The 8476-nt window shown below is 38.1% G+C and overlaps 1 long non-coding RNA gene across 1 annotated transcript; it reads left to right on the top strand.

Annotated features, from left to right (window-relative positions):
* The first annotated feature begins 2025 nt into the window (after positions 1-2025).
* LOC120323717 lies at positions 2026-7487 on the top strand. Its single transcript, XR_005564480.1, has 3 exons — positions 2026-3395; positions 4271-4311; positions 5685-7487. It is a non-coding gene; the product is annotated as an uncharacterized LOC120323717 (long non-coding RNA).
* Positions 7488-8476: the final 989 nt, after the last annotated feature.

The following is an 8476-nucleotide window of genomic DNA, read 5'->3' as shown; positions in this document are numbered from 1 at the left end:
GACACTTAATAGAGAAAATTCTAGTGATGAAGACCTGCCTCTCCTTTTCTTTTTTCCCCTCTTTGAAGTTCCTGGCAACTCATCCTGATTTGCTTTATGTAGCAAGAGGCTAAAGTTTTCAGAAGAGTCTAACAATGTAAAATGCCTTGTTTAAATTCCCAAATCAAGAAGCTTTCACAGGGCTCAGTTTTCAGAAAGGTGTTAACACAAAGTAATGTGGGTTTAACACTTGCAAATGTTGACTAGTCCCCATAGGGCCAACCAATTTCAGCTATTCACACTCTGCAGATAACCCCATTATAGGGCTAAAATTACCATCTTTGTGATAGAACAAAAGAACAAAACTTTGCAAGGACTTCTGAGGATCCCATTGATAATATCACTGAGGGATCTGTATTATATAGAAACCAAAAGGATCTATTATGGAGTAAATTACTATATGAATAAAGATACAAAGTAGATGGCTAAAAACTTGCTATAATTTGGGGAAAATGAAAGCTGATATTCTTCTCTTAACTGGCAGATATTAGGAGTACTGCTGCAATGATACGGCATGCCCAGGTGTGCCCCGTTGGGCAAGAAGGCCAATGGCACCTGGGCTGTCCCAGCCATGGTGTGGCATCAGGACCAGGGCAGTGCCCGTCCCTGTGTTGGGACTTCTGAGGCCACACCTTGAATTCTGTGTCCAGTTCTGGGCCCCTCACAACAAGAAAGACATTGAGGCGCTTGAGTGTGTCCAGAAAAGGGCAACAGAGCTGCTCAAGGGTTTGGAGCACAAGTCTGATAAAGAGAGGCTGAGGGAGCTGGGGGAGCTCAGCCTGGAGAAGAGTGGGCTCAGGGGAGACCTTATTGCTCTCTACAACTGCCTGAAGGGAGGCTGTAATGGGGTGAGTGTTTCTTGCCCCAAGTAGCAAGTGACAGGACAAGAGAACATGGACTCAAGTTGTGCCAGGAGAGGATTAGATGGGATATTGGGATAAATGTCTTCCCCCAAAGGGTTGTCAAGCTCTGTCAGAGCCTGCCCAGGGCAATGTTAGTCACCATCCCTGGAGGGATTTAAAAGGCCTGTAGATGTGGAACTCAGGGACATGGTTTAGTGCTGGGCTTGACAGTGCTGGGTTAGTGGCTGGACTTGGTAATCTCAAAGGTCTGTTCCAGCCTAAGTGATTGTATGATTCTGTGATTAACCCTAATGGGATATGAGATCAGAAAAACACAGAAAAGAAGACAACATTCCTTATTTCATTTATGCTGAATTTCTGAAACAATGCTGAAGCACTGAAATAAGAGTGGCATGAGGTAACAAACTCACTAAGAATGTTAATATGGGGAAGAAGCTTTTATTGTTTCTGATGTCTCTTGAAGTTCATTCTTATTTCCTGTCCAAGAATAAACACCAAAAAAATTACTGCAAATAGCCAAATTTTAAAGCAAATTAGCTTTTCAAGCATGCGATAAGATGTCGAGTAGGGTTATCAACCAATTGGGTAGTTGATAATGAGAACAGCTGGCTAAAAATGAAAACTAGCTTCTAATGGTTTTCATTGGAGCAAAGTGTCCTGGCGCTGAAAATCCAATTAGACCACAAAGGGGATTTAGAATGAGGTACGACAGCACTGAGCCACAGCAGTGCTCTGGAAATGTGATCTAAAATGCATAAAGAAAGAAAAGTTGCTTTGAATGGGCTTATTAAAAGGAGGAGTGGAAGACTGCTTCTCCTAAATATGTTGGATTTTGAAGTCCGTGTCAGTAAGAGTTTAAGTGCTGGAGCTCTAATCTGGATGAAGGGACTTCTTTTATCAAGAATGTGACAGCTATGTTGGTTGTCCTGGAGCCAGATGCATAAAGCAGCTAAGTCAGTCTTTGCAAACTAGTGATGTGTCTGTCAGGATCAGTTTTTTTGCTTCCTAAGTCACATCCAATAACCAAAAGTTTGGAGCCCTTGGCAACATATAAAACACCAGCATTCATATCTGTGCCTGAAGCTGACTTGAAGAAAAACCTGCTGGCTCTTGCCAGGTTGTGCTATAACCTGCTCTGAGTAATGAATAGGAGAGAAAAATTTTGTGAAATCAAGCTAGCTTGGCATAAATCTTTTATTATAAAGGAAGGATCAGGGCTTCCTTGAGTGAGCTTTGCTAATTTTCAGCACTTTTTCTCAAGGAGGAGTGCTTCTAAGTGTCAGAAACCTGTTATCACCAAACAACTTTAATAGAGGGTGAGTGACTAAACTTTGTTGGATGCAGCTTGGAGATAGTATTATCTCCCGTCTTACATAAACCCTCAAATAAAATAAATAAAAGCCAGTCAGATGATGTACTCTGATCAATAAAATATGCTCTAGCATGAAAAAAAATTAAAACCTAAAGTTTTCAGTCTCCTACCCATTTAACTATAGATACTAATTTTGATTAAAACATTTGATTTGGAGACGCTATTAACAGAATAAGAAATGAATCATTAAAAATTATTAAATGTACTCATATGGAACATCAACAAATCTATTCCATAAATGCCTAGACTCAAAACTATGATGAATTGACTTCATTGCAATGCAGATTTCCAAAGAGAATGCCTTTTTCTCCTTGTTGACAATAAAAGTAAGATAAATAAGTCAGTCAGATTCTGGCTTTACCATCTTATAACGGTACAGAGTGTGGTCTTATACAGAAAACACATTGTTTCTTTTAGTCATCAAGAATCCATTTTAGAGGTAGTTATAAAATGTTTACAAAATTCCTGCAAAAATTACACTAGGCACTTGTAAATAATAAGGTGTTTACTGCAAGTCCTTTGCCTCTTATGTGTCCATGATTCTATTCAGCATCCTACTTTGCAGACCTTTCAAACAAGTAAGTATATTGTAAGTTATCTATTGCATAAGAAATGTATGCCACTCCCTCACAAGCAACACACACACAGAGGCACTTGCTTATTTTCACTGGGCAATAAAACCTCTTGGAGCGAATTTCTGCTTTGGATTATTATGAGAGTTTATTCTAACTCAACGTTTTCCACTTCCACAGAAATATTTAATAGTGACATTTCCTGCCTTCTCCTGCTCATCAGATTTCTGCTGTCAGTATACAAGAGGAGCTATTCTACTTCCTAGTCCCCTCTTACTAAAGAAATCAACAGAACTTATATACCTTATGATTTCTACACATTTCCATATATCAGAATAATGTCAAGTCACATTGATAAATCCCTTTTAGTAATAGGTGAGGGCATAATTCTGCATTATTCTGTAGTTTCCGATGTTTATGAACTTGAATTACTTTTTTTTTTTTTTTCCTTCTCCCTTGAGGTGTGAGTGGCACAACTGAGGAAAGAGAGATGGTCCAGACAAGCTGAGGTTTTTCTACTGAGGACTCAGGAGAAACAACAGTTTGGAGGTAGTCTCACAGAAGACTTTCTGCTTGATGTCCTACTAAAGTTATGTTTAAGATGAAGTCAGACATCGTCTTTCAGTGAAGAGATTATATTCCCAAATGTCCGTTCTGACTGAAAGCTACTGTCCTCTCAGATGTGCTGGGTAAACTGTTCTTACCCACATTCCTGAATATGTATTTGGTTAGAGGTACCTGCTCGTCTTGAACAGTTCAGATGTTTGGGATTTGCAAACAATCTCAATCTTTACTTAAATGGCTAAGAAAGTGTATTTATAAGCCACTGAATGTATTGATTTGATGAAGTAATGGTTCTTACAGTTTAAAACAACTGAAGGAAGGCTGTGACCTCTTCATATGCTACTCTTGCTTCCAAAAGTCATGTTGTCCCAAAGCTTCAAAGAAGCAAAATGAACTGGATACAGCAACTGTAACCTGTGGTGGGTAAAGAAGGGTTTGTGGTGCTCTGTTTCTTGAGTTTTGGCCCTGAATTTTTAAACTGTGCCCTTGAGGGATCAAGATTGACATTTCTCTCTTTATAGAAGACACATGCCAGAAAATATTCCCACGTACAGGGAATCCACTAGTTTTATGTCTCTCCCGGATACAAAACAGTTCTTCTTTTTCCAGGTTCTCATGCAAAGTTTGCCACTACTTCTGAATTGAAAGAAAACACTTCAGGAAATTCTAGATAACTCTAACTAATTTTGAAGATGAGATTCCTGGCACTGTAGAATATTTCTATTCAGTCCCATGTTGTCATTAAATTTTTCAAAAAGGTTAAGATCATGATTCATAACAATAATTTAAAGAATAGTTTATCATATTGAATTTCTGTTTTAATTTGTCTCTTTAAATATGTCTACTAATCTTGCTTGCAGCATTACAATTAAGAGCTGAGCTTTTGGTTCAGAGGATTTGTGTAAGTGAAGCTTTTTTCTTATGAGAATACCTTAAAAACAAATCTGTATATAATTTTGTAGCAGCTTTATTGCTTTTGTCAGTGCATATTTATGAAGTAGTTTGTGAGGACAAAGAAGCCATACTGTGACTACAAGCAATCTTGAATTACATGAGAATAGGATTTTCCAAAACTCTGTATCTTCCCCAACCAGAAAAAACAAATAGGGGAATGAATGTAATAACAAAAGCAATATCATTTAACATCTGGCAGTAGCATAATGTGCATTACGGCAACATATTTACACTTGGAGGATTCTTCTGCAAACTAAAAGTCCACAGTTGCCACAATCTTTAAAGTATGGATTTAGGATTGTTGGGAATCATTCAATGAAGGCTAATTAGTGCTAGAAAGGGTATGCTAGTTTGCCATTTTCATGATATTGCTTCTGAAATCATAAGGCAGCTGTTTTTCAGTCTTGAGTTGGTTTTACTTTTTTAAGTAGGTGAACAAAGAAAAGAAAAAATAAAGAAAAAGGACAAAATTACCACCTTTCCTTTCCTCCTAGCACTGTATTTCCTCCTGATCACAACAGGATGCTTTTCAGAATAGCTGAATGTCTTCTGGAAAAAGAAAATATCTCATACCCAATATTCCTAAAAGTGAGATGTACATCCTGTCAATGGTCAGAGGCAAAGTGTTGCACAGCTGAAAACACTGCAAGGGAAAGATATGGAGTTAGCACCAAAAAAAATAAGGATATAATAGCCAGTTTCCCCTGTCTAATGAATTCTGAATGGTAACACCTTTATTTCATTTTCTATTTTGAGACCTCTCATAGCTCCTAATTTAACACAGTAGAGTTAATAGTTACAGAGATACATAATAATGGAGAACTTTTTGAAATGGAGCTGCAACTAAGAGACTCCATAGAGGCTGTCTCTAAAATGACATTCAACAATTACTTCTTACCTCCACTAAGTTTTTGTCTAAGGATTATAGACAGAAAATTACACTACTATAATGTGTAGGAGGCGTGTCCCAGGGATGCAGGGGATGCGCCAAGGGCAGGGGAGCCCAAGGGGGCATGCGCCTAAATAGACAACCCCATTTGTCACAAAGTCACATGGTTTTAGGGGATAAGAGGGAGCGCCGAGTTTGAATAAACCTCTTTGATTGCCATCTCATCGGAGAGCTGAGTCCATTTCTTTATTATATAAAGACCCATGTGACAATAATGACCACTTTTTACTTTTGTCTCAGGAACCTGAGTAACTTCGCTGCCAACATTTCATAGACGATATGTGTAACACTGGGGTCATGTATATATATTTTTTGGAACTTCACTTTTTACACCAAATATGAACTCAAGCACATTTGATTTCTTTAAACAGTGCCAAGGAGCCTCAACAGACTGGAAAAAAATCACTTCCAGTGCAATGAGAACACCTCAGTGAGCTGGACTTCTTCCTGAAGACCTTGAAAAAATGCCAGGAGGTACTTCCAAGCAAAATGTTTGCATTAAGGATGCCTGCAGCTGATTGTTGGAAGATTTGGAACTAGGATTGCAACCATGCTTGTTTTTGTTGTGTTGACATCTACTTTGAGATTTAACTTTTTAAGGAAGAAAGATAGCCCATTTGAACCATTTTGGCAAAATCAAGTCTTCAGGACTTATCTGCACTCTGCAGTGTGGTATAGATTAATTTTACCTGTGTCAGGAAACCTTTACCACCACTGTTTTACTGGTTTTATCTTGTTCTAGTTGTGTCTTTGGTTTTTTTACTAGCATAGCATAAATCCTGCATATGTTTTCCAGTAATCTGCCTATATGAATTCTTCTTATTTTAATAAAAACTCCATATATCATCAGCTTAAGCTGCTGATGCTTCAAGAGTCCTGTAATATTTACCTTTCATGATATTCTCCAGTTTTCTAAGTGAACTGTTTTCTCTCTGAGTGAAAACTGAGGCTTTCGCACCCTGGTAACGTAACTGGATTTACCTTTGCAGTTGAGAGCACCTGAACTGGCTATATTTTGTAAGCTTGGACAATTTCCTACACATCTTGTAAGGAATCTTAATTCTCACTTTGTTTGCTTAGGGGCTTTTTCTCCCTTTTAGTTTATTGGGTTTTGCTTGTTAATTTTCAGTTAAAATCCATATTTTTGATACTTGAAACCTTTTGCAGGAAGGCTAAAAAGTCAAAATTTTTAAAGCATTTTAAGTAACCATTAATATTAAAATATCTCACAACATAAAGAATAAAGAAATGTAGCAGTTGGTCAGGTCTAGGTAATAAAACTGACTTCAGGGATACTTCAGAAAATTGTGTGTTGAAAAGGTTATTTCTCTGTATATAACTTTGTTTCAGATATGTGTACTACTGTGGTTTCCTTTCTTGATGTTTCTACCAGTGCATGGTGGCAGGTACTAACAGACAAGATCTGTAAAATGAATATATAAATAACTGTAACACTTGTAACCTTTCATCAGTCACAAAATTGTTCCTTGGTATTACTTTCTGCTTCTCAAGGATGCTCGGACAGTTTGCTCTTTCTTTCTACAGTTTCAGAAGCTGACCTTTAGACTGTCAAGTTTTGAACTTCACAAGCAGTTTTAATCTTGTAAATACTCTTACAGGCAAAAATATGACTGACACTTTACAGCCTGATCTTTCTCCATTGATGAAGAACATAAATGTGAGGAATTGTAGAATTAGATAATAAAAATGAAACCCTCATGTCTTTTTCAAATAGTCCCGATTGCCTGTTGTGAAAAAAATAATAACAATCACCTATATTTTTTTTTTATCTTTTACTCATAATAGCAAAGAAATGTCGAAAAGAAGTGGTGGATCATATGTGAAACGCTAAAACTTGAGAGCACTTTCACAAGATGCAAAGAGCAGCATCGACATGCCACTAGGTGGTTCTCTTTCCTTCTTGATTCACCCCATTGGCTTTGTCAGGCACTCTTCAGAAAGGTCCCCTGAGAACGGTGAGCACCCGTGTGCACTGCGGGGTCCTGGCCATTTCAGCAGGTGCTGAGACAACCCAATGTCCAGCCTCTGGCAGAACCAACACCGAAGTATTCACTGTCTTAAAAAGAGGGAGCAATTTAGAAACCAATCTTCAGAGCAGGCAGCTGAAGATTAGTGTACGTGGGGTGGGGTTTTGTGTTAAGATCCTTGTTAAATAATGGACTAATATTTGTGGTTAGATGTTTTTGTTGTTGTTATTAAGCATGAATTCACATTTCCATTAAAAAACTCTTGGCAAAATCGCTTCTCTACTGCATGCAAAACGAACCATAGAATCATAGAATCATAGAATATGCTGAGTTGGAAGGAACCCACCAGGATCATCGAGTCCAACTCCTGTCATTGCAGGACACCCCAACAATCTCATCATGTGCCAGAGAGTGTTTTCAAATGCTGCTTAAACTCTGTCAGCCTTGGTGCTGTGACCATTTCTCTGGGGAGCCTGTGAAATGCACAGAAAGTAGTAGGAAATATTCCTTGAAAGGGATATAGACTTTAATTAAACCCTGTTTCATCCTTTTGTCTTTCTCTGGGTAATTTATAATCTTGCCTATCACCTAGGTATTTAAAATTACTTTGGGTGGCTTCTCTGCTGCATGATGATGTGATCATCAGAACTTTGCTCTAGGAAAAGGACGCCCTGGCTGCAGAACTGTTAGACACAGACAACCTGCTAAGGTCAACATTTTTCCCCTTTCACTGGCAAAATGAAGTTGCTTTTTCCTGATACTGCAGAGGAGATGTGGAGGACAGGTGGCTGGGTAGCAATGGCTTTGAGTTATGAGAGGAATGGGAAGGAAATACTTTGGTGAGAAGGGTGGCTGTGTTGAATCAACACAGTAGGTGATTGCCTCTGCAAGGCTAATCCATTTCTTTATAACAGTCCTGTAAGATTGAGGTTCACATTTTAACACTTGTGTAGTGTGTTTTTGCAAGTATAGCTATATATAGCTATATATATTAGCTATATATATATATAGCTATATATATTTTTTTTATAGCTATATATATATTTATGTATAACCTTATGTGCCTTTTGCTATCGGATATGTCTATCTCATACTGGCCTCATAAGCCACCAGCGTGCCTGTAACAAACGTGGATAGAGCCTTCCCAAATCTTCGTTCGCGAAGCCCAGCCATGA

Source organism: Pipra filicauda, unplaced genomic scaffold (assembly GCF_003945595.2).
Source record: "Pipra filicauda isolate LSUMZ 115617 unplaced genomic scaffold, ASM394559v2 scaffold326_size819446_pilon, whole genome shotgun sequence".
NCBI lineage: Eukaryota > Metazoa > Chordata > Aves > Passeriformes > Pipridae > Pipra > Pipra filicauda.
Note: the sequence above shows the minus strand (reverse complement) of the source record. Positions and strands in the feature narration are given on the sequence as shown.